This window comes from Aptenodytes forsteri, unplaced genomic scaffold (assembly GCF_000699145.1).
Source record: "Aptenodytes forsteri isolate BGI_AS27 unplaced genomic scaffold, ASM69914v1 Scaffold280, whole genome shotgun sequence".
NCBI classification, from domain to species: Eukaryota; Metazoa; Chordata; class Aves; order Sphenisciformes; family Spheniscidae; genus Aptenodytes; species Aptenodytes forsteri.
The window spans coordinates 1,774,417-1,790,245 of record NW_008796042.1 but is presented as its reverse complement, the minus strand read 5'-3'; the positions used below and the strand labels follow the sequence as shown (position 1 = coordinate 1,790,245).

At 39.1% G+C, this 15,829-nt stretch overlaps 1 protein-coding gene across 1 annotated transcript in view; it reads right to left on the bottom strand.

Annotated features, from left to right (window-relative positions):
• Positions 1 to 15,829, bottom strand: part of ALK (anaplastic lymphoma receptor tyrosine kinase) — a 245,971-nt gene that overhangs the window by 156,134 nt on the left and 74,008 nt on the right. The gene's annotated exons all lie outside the window — the stretch shown is intronic.

Below are 15,829 nucleotides of genomic sequence, written 5' to 3'. Positions count from 1 at the left end.
TGAATATCAACACAATCCTACCACCTGTGTGCTTGGATCTGTCGCAAGATGTTGGCAGCCTGCAGAATGTAATACAGAAAGCTAAATACCCTCCAAAATTGCTGCATGCATTTCTGATTGAATGCCATGTGGGAGATCTGCACACTATATGCTGGAAACAAGAAAGGAAGTGGTAGAAAGGAAGGATACCTAATTTAGCAGGTTACAAGTGGACACATCTCCACTGATTCAGTCAGGAGCAATGAATGAATGAATTTCCAAAGACCACTTGAAATTTGAAGAAACTGTATGTAACTTAAGGATATGAAAGTTTTCAACACCAGCACTCTGCACTGTGAAGATTCAACTTCCGCTTACGTATCATGCTGAACTAGAAAGCTGATAATAGTGAGTGAGTGAAAAAGAGCTAAAGAATAAAAAGAGAGCTCAGCAGACTTCAAAATTTCATTCTTTACAACTGTACGTCTGCACCACTGGTATTGCCTGTCTTTCCAGAACAGGGCTTTCCTGCCACTTGTCCTACTCAAGGAAACCTGGATTGATCTGGCACTTATATCAACAACTTCTGAGAGAGATGAATGTCAATAGCTGTTATAAAGAGTAGAGATTTGGGTTAATCTTACAGTCTTTATAGCAGCAGAGACTATGCAGAGAATGTTTAGCATTGATCTCTTAATTTTAATTACTGAGTTTTATTTGTTATTCTGACGGGGAAAAAAAGATTCCCTGCGCTAGGAGAAAGAGGAGTACAAAAGGGAAGAACAGGGACACAGGGCTAGCCAGTGGTCCCAAGTCTGACCTAACCCTCCCTATGCTGTAAAACTATCAGGTATTTACATCTGAAGACTACCATCTTTTCATGCAAGGCAACAGCAAAGTTTATGAACAATGCTAGGAAGAGCACATCCCAGCAGGTCAAGTGAGCGTTTTCAACTAATAGGAAAATATTCTATCCATGTCACCATACTGACTAGTGCTGGCAACCTGTATTCAGACCTGGCAAGAGTCCTCCACCACCACTGACAGTTTGTTGAAGGGATTACATTCACTATAGCAACATAGATGGATAATAATACTCAAATACGAAATTCTCACAGGCAGGTCTTCCAGCCTCTTCTAGTCTGTCTGAAGGCACAAAACACCTCCAGCCTCGGTGGTGGTGCAGAGTACTATACTCTCTCTCTAGGAATCAAACATTTCGGAATATCTACAAATGTCACGCTTTGCCCAATATTCAGAATTAGGCCAGGTTTCACGTCATGCAGACAAATGTGTCTGTTCCTATTTCCCAATAAACTCTGGAAGATATTTTAAGATACCATACCTGCTCTGGGCAACAGTTCATCGTGAATAGTGAAGTGATTCCATCTGTTGCTCTATTTTATCAGACTAAAGCCATAAAATCTCTCATTACAAAATTTGGTTTTAGCACTTGGAGAGCTGAAGGTTGGGATCCTGATTACGGCTGTGTGATGAAGAAACAGCACTCACAGAGAACAACAAAAAAAAAGAGCAGTATAAACAATATGATGACAAAAATTCTTCAAGGTTCAGAGCAAGCATTCAGCAGGACAGTGGCTCAAAAATGAAGAAGCCTAACACCACCACACACAACTGTGACACAGAACTGCTGGGCTCTGAATACAGAGTTGTGAACAGTCCCTTAATGTTGCTTGTCTTCTAATCAGCTATCTGTAAGATAGCAGAAAAGATGTCATAAAAAACCTTATTATTTGATAAAGTCCTGCAGATTTTTACCTGAAAGGTGTTGCTGAAGTGCAAAGCATTAAATATTAATAGTATTAATATCTAATATTAAATTAGATATGGCTAAACCATGTTATATATTAGCATAACTTCTTTGTTCCTCTAGCAGTTTGTCTTTCTGCCTTAGTGAACTTCTCACACTATCACCTCCCACCCCCAGGATAAAATTTACTAGCAGCCAGCATTTGGAGTACCTAAAATCATCATCTATATCCACAATTTACTTGTCTGACTGTTGCTGCTTGAAATTGATGTATTGAAATTTACTTTCTGAAATTTCACTTAGAAGATAAAAATTGCAAGGGAGATCTGGGCACAATTTCCCATTTTGCTTAAAAAAAAAAGAGGGGGTGTGACATTTAGGTAGGTGAGATATTTCCATGTATTTCTTTCACCAAACTTATCTGCCACATGTTGCATACGTTAAAACAGAAAGATGTAAAAAGACTCCATAGATGCAGCCCCCGATTCTACATATTGCAAAGCATATTAGGGAAGTGAAATACATCTAAACCATGGCTGCACTCCTGGCTGATGATTTAAGACTTGACTGAAAAAATACTAAACTCTACGGACAGATTCATAATCAAGAGGGCTTGAAATGGGCAGTGAAAAGGCCTGATGCTACCTTGTTGAAGACATATACCATAAGATAACCATTTTTCTAAACATTAAAAACCTCATGCTCCACTTAACTGATGCTATGCACACCTGATGACACTCCTCCAGTTGCCAGCCTCTTTAAGTGTTTTACACACATTGCTGAATTCAGCCTTACAGCAGCTGTACTTGACATCTACGGAAGATAGCAACAAGTATGTTTTCAGCAGCGATTTGATTTTTTAAAATCAGTTTGTTTTGATTCAGATTGTTCCTGCTCCATGTGTGTTTCCTACAAATATCATTATAAACACGTTTACTACTACAAATGGTCATGGAAGAGCAATTTTAAAAGAAACGGCAGGGTATTCATAACAAACCCACTTTGGTGTCTCTGTTTTTTGGGAATGATGAACACCACAGGAAAAACTGAATTTCAAAACATTAGAAATACTGAAGGAAACAAAGGGGGAAATACAAAGACCTTTCTTAGATTATTTTCTGAGTGAAGCTGCTTTATTTCTAGTCAGCTGGACACTGATAAGCACCTGTGTAATATGCTGTACTTGCATCATAGATTGTGCAGCCACATTTTCTCTACAAAATTAAATTACATAGTTTCGTCACAGTATGTCTTCAGTGCAGTGCTAATTAAGATGTCCTCATTCACACCTGAGCTCCAAGATTAACCTACATTGGATGGGCAACCTCATGGCAAATCAACACTTGAGTTACTGATTCTGCAACAGTGCCTCACCCTCATTTCTCCAGAACTTTTGGGGCTTGTATCTTGACAGCATGTGGGACTGCAAGTAAATTGAGTGGCTCAGATCCTCTGCCAGGTGATTGTGAAGAGGAAAAAAATTCACTGTCATTTTGAGTATAGAGACAGGATATCTGGGGGTGCCGCTGTGGCTTTCAATCTCAATGGAAGAAAAAGGAAAATTAACTACTTTCATTTAATTAGAGAGTGTTTCACTGGTTTGCTAGAACCATTTCTGGCTAGCAATAAAGTACTTTGCAAATCTCTTTCAACAAGAAGCATTTTGAGAATACACTGATAAGGCTATGCTATAATATCACTAAGATGTTAATGATACTGTTAATGTAAGTTTAATGTAAATTAAATGAAGGAATGGTGTTGCTGATATGGATTAGACATCCTACTGTCTTGATACAACATCACTGAGGCACAAATGTGAGCAGTACATAAGACTTAAAAGGCAAGCTTTATGCAGTGCTTCTTTGCAGCCTTCTCCAAGGCAACTACGTCCAGCATCCCATTCTGCCAGGCCACAACAAAGGTGAGCACAGTAAGACACTGGAGTGTTTCCAGAAAGCAGTAATTGTAACAGTAGAACAAAACCAATGTTAACTGCGTCTCTTGATTTCTACTAATATCAGCCTAGGTCTTCTGTAAGTTCAGAGTGATTTGTCAGTCCAAGTGTTAAGATGTTACTTTGACCCCATCTAATCTTAGGCCAGCCTCACAGTCTGCCAAACTGAAGAACCTTAAAATAAAACACTATTTCTTCCTCCCGCCTTTTATATAAGCTAGTGCAGAAACTGGAAATAGGACCCAGTTCCCCCCAGACTCAGTTTTCTGCAGCTTAATGGGGCAAACAAAGAACTAGGAACTTTGGCGGCACACTACTTTTGGAACAACTGTCGTCTCTAAGACTTTTGAATTTATACACCCAGAAACTAACACACTAAGAAAAATAATTTCTCTCTCTCTCACTTTCACACATATTTGAAGCCAAACTCCAAAGTGCAAGTACATATCAATAATTTCATCCAGAAATCAGAAAATGGAAACTGAGGTATGCAGTCAGAGCCAACTAAACACAGCTCAGAGAGAAGAGCTGGAGGCTGTTTCTTGGGAGCATAAAGGGAGCCAAGTAGTGGACCGCTTGGCTCTCCAGTCAAGGGAGGATGGTAGGTGAAGGTGAAGAAGGGACACTTCTTCCTCTAGGAAGGAGGCTAGAGGAGGAAGGAGAAAATCAGCATTCTAACAACACAGAAATAGCTTTCTGCTAGCAACATGTTAATACAGAAACTCTCAATGATATTTTAAACTTTCTTCCAAACTCTTAAGAAGACAACTGTGACCTCCTGTGCAAGGTCCTAAAATTAATTACAGTGTAAGAAGGTAATGAAAATAACCAGCTTTCCAAACACATACCTCTCCTGGGTGGAGAGAGGGGAGTGGATGAGACAAAGCATTTAATTACTTTAAAATTTTTAGGCATGGTGGGAAAAATGCAATTTGCACTCAGACCACAAATACTGTTATCTGGTAATATACAACTTCTACAACATGAGGTCTGTAAATTCAATGTGGGGGACCACCCTTTACTAGATATATCCAGCAAGTCTCATTTTCACACTGGAATACCTTCTTCCATTTAAGCACAGTGAAAGAGAAGAGATTCACATATTCAGCCACTATTAGTGTAACCTGAACTACATGTGTAAGTCCACCAAGTATCCTAGGGACAACCGACTCATCATTCTGTGAAAGTATTAACTTAAATTTATAGAGTAGAACTGATATAGCCAGATGCATAAAATCTTAATTCCGCTTACAGAAGAAATACTAACTGTATCTTTCTTCCCTCACCCTGTAATACACACAATTCTCATTTGAAACAATAGCTGAATATGCAATAATAATTTGTAATGTGAAATACTGTTAATGTGTTTCCTCTGAGAGTTCCTTTTCCAGAACATAGCAGAAACTACTTTTATTGCTCAAGTTTTCATTACAGAAATGCCACAGTACATATATCTTTGGTCTCCCATGTACCTTGCTACAGAGCGTGACAAGCTAATGACAAGGCTTTTTTCCTGCCTCCCCCACCACCCCCCTTTTTTTACTATCATCAGTGCACTAATATTTAGATAGATTTACTTTGGAGCAAATAGTAAATGACTAGGAAGCTGTTTCCATTTCTCATTCTCATTCTTATTAATGAGCTGGAGGAACACTCCCTCCCTTTCTTCTCCTTCTGTGGTTGAAAACATATTGAGCTTATGCCTCTTCTACACCATTAAAAAATAATTTTAGAATTGCATTACTTAGTAGATGGATGTGACTTGCATAATACTGATGGCTTTTCCAAAAGGGAATAAGGATCAGCAAAGCCAACCTTCAGCAGTCATTCCAGGATGAAAGATGTAAGAAGATACAGTACCAGACTGTTGAAACAGAGTCAGAAAGCAAAAGATACGTGTGCATGCCCACGTGCGTGTCTCTCTCTCTCACACACACACACAAATTACGTGCACAAGCAATGACCAGCCCATAAACAAAAAATCCCTCATTCCATATAAAGTCAAGCAAAAAGAGAAAGAGAGAGAAAACAGTAACTTTTTAGGGTGTGGGAGACAAAAGGCGAGTTCCTGTATATAGTTTAATGCACATGTGAGGGAGAGACACGATGAGGAAGAAAACCGGGCATATCATATACAGAAAAGAGCAAACATCAAACATAGCTCAGTAAGTCCAGAGAGTGGCACAGAGACAAGACTAGAGAGGCTTCTGGGCTACATGAGCTGTGAACAACAAATTTTTATGGTGTTTGATATCTCCAGTTTTCAGGAACACAAGGATTTCAAATCAACAGGATAACCAAAACCATTTGCCTCATTGCCAAATTTTCTTCCTTACAAAGACAACCTGTGGATCTTCAACTGCATAACTATTCTGGTCAAAAAGGGTAACTCTGAATAACAAGACTATCAATAAAGGCTATCTCTTTGCCCCTCAAGAACATCCCGAACTTTCCAAGAGAATGTTTAAAATACTTTTCAGAGGTAAAAAGGCATCAAAATCCATTTTACACCTAAACACTGAAAAAAAACCCAACCCAAATCAAACCACTCTCACTAGGGCTGTCACAAGCAAGGAACACAATACTTTCTGATGGGTAATTGAGCAACAGCTGAGTAAAGAATGACATTAACCTGCAGAAGTTATTACCACCGCTTGCTGTGCCAGTACTGATCAGTTACATTACAATGAATGTCGTTTGTAAAACAAACTCTATTATCAGTCAGTAGATAATAACTGAGCATGATCATAGCATAAATTATTACAGAAGACTACAAGCAGAAGTCATTAAGAAAAAGTCAATACTGGGAAAAAGCAGTCATATCAGTCCCAGAAACAAAACAAGTCAGTAAAAGGCAATAAATTTCTAGCAATTTGACAGATCACTTCTTTTTCACTCAATAATTAATAAACTTGTCCCACACCAAGGTGATTTTTCTCCACAAAGTAACTTTAAAGTCTGAGAAAACATGGGACCCTTTGGCTTTGTTATTACACTTCATTAAGTTAAAAAAACCCAAACGATTTGTAAAGTAGCATCACAGTTGCATTTTTAAAGCAAAATGTGGATAATCATTCATCAGCATGTTTTACTTTGCTTTATATAGCTGACCTGCAGTATTTCTCTCAGAGTCAGTTCATCATTCAGTTGCACTCCCTTATGGTGCCATACTGCTGTATGGCACAGTCACACATGGACACTCAAATGGTGTCGTTATTCCTTGTATAAAGAGTTGTCCCATCAGCACTCATGATGATGCTCCTCAAGTCATGCAATTTCCATGGCATGCCACGTCATGGCTGGAGGAGACATGCTGTCTCATCAGAGGGATAAAGAACAATCCCTGTGAAAAAGGACATACAAACTTTGTTGCATGTGAACTAAGGCAGCAAAATGACACCCACTGTAATGCTGAACAGATAGCTAAGAAGGTATTTGGGGTCAGTCCAAGAAACCAATATTTCATCTAGCTCACCCTAAGGGAAAACACTTAATCAAAATTGAACTTTTCCCATGACAACTTCTGATTTCATGGAAGATACAATTTCTGGATAAAAGAAATCATGCGATTGTCCTATATTACTTCTGGCTTTTCAGTTGGATACAACGTGCTTCATTCCCGCTTTTGCCCCCTCCATGACATCCCTGAGACTCCTTTACGTACTACGGGTTTCCATCTTTCCAAACAGCAGTTTCCTTCCTAAGTAGAGTCCAGCTTCCAAAAAAAGGGAGAGCTCATTTCACGGACTTGCAACATGTCTCCCAGAACGTAGGCAACGCAGAACACGTTCCAATGTTCTGGAGCTAAAATGTAGCCTGTTTATTGCAGTTAAGCCTGCGGCTCTGTCAGAAATGGAAAACTAATAAGACATTCACTCGCTTAAAATAAAAAGAAAAAAAACAACCAAAAAACCATACTACTGAAGTTGACTGTGGAGGCAAATAACTAAAAAAAAAGCCATCAGGATTTTGCAATTTTAATTTCTCTGCTCATTGAAGCTTTCTACTTTACGGCAATTAAAACCAGGCATCAAAGGCACATGAAATTGGGATTGGGTAGTGATTAATTTGAGAAAGAAATGTTCACAATTCAGTTAGAAAAAGACATCCATGTCTTAGGATTGGGAAGAATTAATGCAACAAAGAGAGCTGGGAGGGGCATGGGAAAGAGAACATGGAAAGAATATGTGCAATGCCTGTCCCCTGCAGGGTAGAAATGTATCTGCCATGTGCTGCTCATTATGAAGTAAAGGACTCGGGAGAAGGTACAGAGCTAGAATTTTCCTAGCCTATGAATAATTAATATTTTTTTCCTCTTTTCTTTGCCCTTACAAGTGTTTCTGCATTGCAACAAATGCAGAATCTAATTTCGTGCATACGCTGAAATTCAGCGGATTAATGCCTGCTCCCCAAACAGTGCTAGGCCACTCACCTGAGGTGAAGGAGACACACATTAACATCTCTGCTGGAATCAATTATTTTGACTCGGAAAACTCAGACATCAACATTATTTCTCTTCATTAAAACCAGCACTCTTCTAGTAAAAATAATGACATAAATGCACTGCCACTCAGCTGCACTTCTGTTGAATACCAACCTTGCTAATGATCTGCCATAATATCTCTTTAATGCTTGATTGTGTCCATCTGTATAGTACCACCTACTTCAGCAGGGTCTTAATGTTTTTAAGAGTCCTTCAGATCATTTGCTGAAAGCGCTGCTGGAGAGCTATAGCATCACTTGCTTCATTTGTGTGGCCCTTTCTGTGAAAGTTCACCTCAATGAGGCTAGTTTGCAAGCCTCTAACAGGCTGATGTTTGTGTCCTCTTGGCAGAGATTTCCCTCCAGAAGTGGCAGCTGAATTGCACAAGGGGAGGTGTCCAGCGCTCACCCTGGGCTGCAGCAGGCAGTACCAGACCTGGGCACACAAAATAAGCTGCTCTGTGCCTCCCCCCCAGCCTTTGGACCCAGAACATGTGAAGAAGAAAAATACCTGAGTCAAAGGCAAACAGGACGGGAGCAAGAGACAGGGAGTGAAGATGAAAGGAGAGAGAGAACGAGACCTGTTGAGGAGCTGGAAAGCATGTTTAGAAGAAAAGCCTGGAAGACAAAACTAGAAGGGAAGAATATGTTGAGATAGAGGGAGCAGGGAACAAGTGAGCCCTGGGAATAAGTGAGAAGAGAGAAAAGATCTGATGGAAAGACAGAAATTCTGTTGTCAAAGACAACACCACTCTTCCTGTTTTCAAATTATTAAGGGAAGACGTTAGTAAAATGATAAAGGATTTTTTTTTCCTTTTGTAATAGAATACTGGCGGCAAGCAATAAGTGAAAAGAAAGCAAGATGTTCTTGAAAAAAAACCATTTAAAAATTGATGGTGGTCTGATTATTGATAAACATTGAAGTTGATGGTATCTCTCATTGTTTGAGAGGGGCTGTTTTACTAGGCACTGTCAACTGCAACTGCCTTGATACTGGCAATCAAAATCCCCTATCTAAAACAGAAATAGCAAGAGCAGAGTCAATTCCCTTTCAAACAGTCCAGATACGTGCCCCAGCCTTGACCTGGAGAAATTGCCTAACGGAATGAAAGAAGCCCAAGTTCCCAGACAACTGGTTTAAAAAAAAAGGAAATCAACTTGTGTCAGATGTTAATCTAGAGACCTCTAAGAAATGAGCCTCTGAATAGCTCATCTAGCATGTAATAATAACAAATTGCAATCATCATGGTTTTGATATGGATCTGAATTGTCAAAAGCAATAGCCCACACTTCCCACACCACAGCCTCCTGAAAGCCAGGCATTTAGAAGGGAAAGGAACAGAGATGGAAAAAACAGTTGCTAGATTTGAGAACACTGTCTCCATTCAAACTAAGACAATATCCAGATGGATCATCTCACGTTTTTATTTTCTGGTGTGGTAGTACATTTAGCTAGACATTCTTAGGATGTTTAACATCCTAAAAATAATCAGGTCATCCATTGCACTTAAGGTACTGATAGCAATCTTCTAACTCAAGTTATCTTAACACCTCTAGCAAGCACACTGCACAGGGAAAGTTTTTCTACACTTTGTATTTTTCTTCTGCTGAAGACAATCAGATTATTTGGCTTCTTTATTAAAAAGTACTTCAGTGTAAATATTTTGATAAAATCTTCCCCTTAGTGTAATTTTGTTCTGTTATAAAGGCATCATAATAACTGGCCACCGATCTGAATATGAGAGATAGCTGAGTTTGTCTCATTTACTCTACTGCTTGTGTTCCTTGCTAGATGAAGCAGAGTCATAAAAACTTCATTGCCTCGTGAAAGATTTAGACTTGTGCAGATCTGCAGTCTTACGCTCGTGTGAAGTTCATCAAGGATGGCAGATGGTGCTGCTGGTTCAAGTCCCAGATTAGAATAGCTTTGTCTTGTCAAAAGGCACTTTATTATACGTCTTTGTGGCCTCAATCCATCAGCATGAATGGCAAGCCAAGCCAAGGATGATCAGGAAAAGCTCCAATTACATTCAGTAAACAAACTTCACTGCTGCTATTTCCAATAGAAAATCATATTTAGTCAGCCTGATATAGGAGGCAACAAATATAAGGTTATGGACTGGCGTTTATAAAGAGCTGGCAACTTTACTCAGTGACTCAGAGAACTCAATGTCCATAAAGAAAAACAGATGAACACAATCCTTGCAAAAAAGGTAGGGAAAAGGCAAGTACTTCCAAATGCGATGAGGAGGACTGTTTATTTCTGTATACAAGATACCAAAATGCTACTGTGCAACCCACGAACATTCATGGCTTCGCTATATTGATTCATTTTAAGAACAAGCATTATCCAGCACAGTGTGTGGAAAAGCCTTCTGCCACAACGCACAAGTCAAGAAATACGCTATATAAAGCAGTGTACAAAGCAGATCTGACAACCCTGTCTGAAACCTGTGCCTTTGGTGTTGCTGTCAACCCAAAACCATGTTTTTGCCAGACTAGTTGCTGATATTAACGGTGTGCCACTGCCAGGACAAAAGAGCCCTTGAGACAGTCGGTATTTTGTTACAGAAATATAATTTCTACTGTACCAGACATGTGCCATAGAAAATGATAAAATTGCAAGGCAAACAAAGGTAGCTATTTGACAGAAAAATGACAGAAAAATGCTTTCAGGTATTAGCAATACTAGTTAACAAATACAGTACACGAGTTTTAAATGAAAAGCTCTGCGAAGTGCTTCATACTGGTGTCAAACACTGCAGTCCTCACTGTATTCCTGCGGAATGAAGCCCTGTTCAGTACTTTTCCTGATCACTGAAAATAACCCCAAGCCTCCTCCTCTGCCACTGCAGCAAGCATCAGAATCTAAATAGTTTCTTAGCCTTCATTTGTTTGAATTTTCCAGTTGGGAGTTTATTGAGAATTAACTTGCAAATTCTGTTGAATAAATCTTTGATTTCTTTTTAATATGCAGAAGTAAATTGTAAGTTAGTGGTCAACTTTATCAGAGTTCTCTTTCTTCTTTCTTGAGTGGAAAACACCTGATTTACCAGCACTTGAGAATAACGGGCACCATTTTTGGTAAGGCAGCCATATAGACAATGTTCTTTAAACAAAGGGTGCAAAGCTGCCCTACTGGACTTGAACCCTGTGGTGCAAGTCATGAAACAGAACTGAGGTAATTTAAGAGCGATACCTGAGAACCTGGCTTAGAATGCAGAATCAACTGCATTACCACTACACTAACACTCTTAGCAGCTGGACGGGTCAAGGACATGATTTTTAAGTCTTGCAAGGTTATCAGCACCTAGTTAATTTTCTCTCTGAATTTGAAGGGAGGAATACTACCTTGTAAGTCCTATATAGTGCTTACTACGGCAGGGTAGATTTGCCTTGGATGAGAAGGAGATTCTTAAGCATTAGCAAGGAAAGCCCCAAGGAAATTGTGCACAATGACAAAACCACGCTCCAAGGTGGGGCAGCCACAGAGGAGGTTGCACAGAACTCAGAAGGTTTTTAAGGTCAAAAATAAGTAGGAGATACAGAAAGCAATTATACCGCAGGCTAGTTATAAAACTTTGCCAACAGCAGAATGATAGAGAGCTTAGCTTGAGGGGAGCAGAAAAATAACTAGAAACAAGGCTGGCAATATTAATGAGGTGTATTGCCTAGTCTCTGGAAACAAATGTTGGAAGCATTTTGGCTGTGGGAAACTGTACTTGGATGCTACGTAGCAAAGGATCCTAAAGAGACCGCTTGCAATCCATATAGCAGAAGGGACACCTAAACGAAGAAAACGAAAAAGAAAATGAAAACGAAAACGAAACGAAACGAAACGAAAAGAAAAGAAAAGAAAAGAAAAGAAAAGAAAAGAAAAGAAAAGAAAAGAAAAGAAAAGCAATTGTCTGGATTATAACAAGGCAAAACCGATAATTTTTTCTCAAGATTAAACACAACAACTGTTGGAAATGATGAGAAAAGAAAAGAAAAGAAAAGAAAAGAAAAGAAAAAAAGAGAAAAGAAAAGAAAAAAGAAAAGAAGAGAAAAGACAAAATGAAGTGTGTGTGTGTATGCTTGGGAAGAGGAGGCTGGGTGGTGTGTGTGTGTGTGTGTGGTGGTATGTTTGTTTGTTTAGATTTTAGGAAACTGAAATTCATCCTGGCATGTCTACACTGATAGGAAGTGCAACATGGGCTAGCATCAACATGGGGCTGTAAAGATTAGTCTCAGATGACTTTTAAGAACTGAAGTAGAAGCCTCAGGTAGAGAGGAAAACAAGAGACCTATAAAACAAGGGAAACAAGTTAAAGCAATGAGAGAAGGGGGGGGGGGGGAACGGGGGGGGGGGGGGGGGGGGGGAACAACCCAGACTTTGGAAAGTAAGAATAGCTTAACGACCAGAAAAGAGCAGCCTGCAAATAATTCTGAAGGACCCAACGTATAAAAGTTTAAGACAACAAATTTGTGTACCCAGGATTTGGACAGTATAAAAGTTGGATTAGGTTGCTCAGAGTGGTCTGAAGAAATTCTTTCAGCCACGTAAGAGATAATTTATATTAAGGAATCTTTGGTTTCAAAAGAACAAATACCCAAACCAGCCACTTTTAAGGGTACCCCAACTCTGTTACCGTGGTCAGTCTGGCATCATTTCTACAGGGTTAGATGTGCCAGCCTCTGGGGTTTCATGCACAGAAGCAGCTCCCAGAGCCCAAGGAGGTCACCGACAGGTGCTGCGATTTTTTGGGAAGCCACAGGGATCCTTGTGCCAATGAACACTGGGCATCCAGCTCACCACCTTAGCCCTCCTCTGCTACAGTGTGTTCAGCACTATGTTAAAAGCAGCAGAAAAAGCTACTCCACTAGGTATCCGTAAAACTGAACTCCTACCCTGAAAAAAAATTTTATTTTTCTTCTACTGTTCCATTCTCTACACATTAAGTAATTTGCTTCTGTAGTAAGCCAAAATTTTGATATGTCTGACAGAAATTTTCCTCATTTGCTACTTTTATTTCAACTTTAAAATGGCTTTTTTTCCCCTGTCCTTTTTTATAATTGTAATTGGAAGTAGACTACACAACTTTGGCCTTCCTGTTTGCATTTGGATCTGGCAAACATCAAAAAAGAAAGACCCCTTCCCCCCCCCCACCTATTTACCTATTTCCAATAATTTTGATTGGGACAGTAATCAACTGAAAAAAAGAAAAAAGTAATTGCAATTACTCATTACTGATGGCTTTGGTATCAACTGCTAAAAAAAAAAAAAGTAATTGCAATTACTCATTACTGAACTTGGTTGGCTTTGGTTGGTTCAAGAGGTCATACAATATTGCTGCTTCACAATATGATATACCACAATAGTGAATGGCACTCAAAATTCAGTTTCTGGTAATATTAATATATCATTCTTTGTAATAAATAGTTCGCTTCCATATACATGTCTGTAAGAGGAAATAAACTACTACAGTCCAATCTCAATTGACAATACAGTAAATCCTTCTGGAGCAGTTTGAAGCTACTGCTTTGTTGTACTTGAGGTTACATGCAAAAATAAGGCATGCTCTAAAGCAAACCAATGCTGCATAAAGCTACAAAAAGGATCCAAGTTTATCTCAAGAGATAATATAGCACTTCAGCAGCAGCAAAACCACTAAAAAGTTTAAAGCAGAAGTGTACAGACATGTACCTACCTCTAGTGCTAAAGTGACAAAATCTACACGCTCAAGTGGAATGGGAAAACAATCTTTCCACATCTGCAGACATTTGTATATCAGGTTCATACTGTTTCATGAAGGTTTGAAGGGCTCCATTTCACCTTACATATTCTGAAGGGTTTTGATTTAAATCTCCTTATCCACTGAAAACAAACTGGCAATGAACTCCTCAAGGTGCCACAAGCAACAACTAAAGCTTTATTCAGATCTAGACTTGAGGTACTGAAAGAACCAAGGTTTTATTAGGTGGAGATGAAAAACTTCTTTCCAAATACAAGCATCTGCTATGAAAAGGGCTGATTCTTCACAGGTATCAAGGACAGAATCTTTTGAAAAGGGAAGGGGGAAAAGAGACACCAACATCTTTACACCCACCCCCACCCACCCCCCTTTTCTTTCTTTGCATTTAATTTGACAGACTAAAAGGGACTAAAAGTTGGCTAGTGGATACCAGCACAGGAAAAGTTTAAGTGCTAATTTTCTGCCTAGAACAACTGAAGTTTCCTCTCCAAAAGTAAGGATTAGTGGTGCCTGGCCACCAAGGCAGGAGAGCTTAGTTTCTAATGAATCCATAAATCCAGATTATTTTCCTGGATTACCTGAATTTCTCAAATGTATAGTTTAGACTGAAAGACTTAAACTCCTGATTTAGAATTCTCTGAGAGTAAAACGTGCTGTAAATTTTTGAGACATATTTTGATGCCTAAAAATGAGTTTAAGTGCCCATATGAAGTACCCCAAATACACACACGTTGGTCTTTGTTGTTTTTACGTCGTAGTCCAGGCATTTGCAAAACAAAGGCTTGAACTTAGTAAAGTGTTTTTTCAAGGAGAAGAGGGAAAAAAACCCCATCCACAAAAAGAGCCAAGCAAATTCATATTACCACTAACCTGAGAAATGTACTTTTAAGGTTAAAGGGTTCCAAGAAGGTAAATTCCTTCTACTAAGCCCATGGTCTGTGAGACAGATTAGTGAAGCTATTGGAAAGAAATAAAAAAAAAAAAAGAGACAAGAAAAAAAAAGAACAAGAAAAGGAACAACACTAGTACAAGAAATAACCTTCAGACTTCAATCCCCAAGGTCAAATGTGACAGATGCTAGTGATTCCTTCATTTATTTTTCTTGAAATCTATCAATGCAATCAATCTCGAGTGAAGTTGTAGATGCCAGAACGGGAATAGCCTATCATGATTTGTAGTAACCTTCAAAAACAGGTGCTCTTTCTCTGTTTGAAGTGCCCTGTGCAGAAATATACATGTACCTACTAAAGTACTGGCTATAGGGAGTAGTAGTATTTTATGGCTTCCTTGCTCATGCATGCATGTTCAGATCTCAGGTTTTATTTAAGAGACACCGTTTACTTCACATATTTACACAAAAGTCTTCAGATGAATCTCAAGTTTGGTTAAGGCTCTAGACTAGTCTAGAGGTCCTACTCACAGCTCAAAAATCACACATGACTTGCAAAGTCATTTTATGTGGTTTGTATAGGTATGCTTAAGTCAAAAGATGTGTAGTTCAGTACCAACAATTCTATGCAGGGATTCTACAGTCCACATTCCCTAAGTGTGGGGTGACAGAACAGATCATGTTGATCTGTCAGTGCCACAGCCTCAACCTCCCTTTGCCTCTAAAGTGGTGCAAGGATTTGTAGGCAGAGACAAACTCCCACTAACAAAAAGCAATTACAGTCTAAAAAGACACAGAAAAATATCTAAGAGAAACTACCCTGCTCTTTTCTATAGAGAAAAAGCAGCAACATGACAGAACAGGCTGTGTGCCCAATTCGCGCAGGAAATGTGGGATAGATGTCAGAAGGGAACTCAGTCCAGTAGTTCAAATCTTATCTTTTGAATCTACATCTGAACAAGGCTCTTCAGGAAGGCCTCAATTACCTTCAGTCATGTGAACAGTATTAAGATCCACTT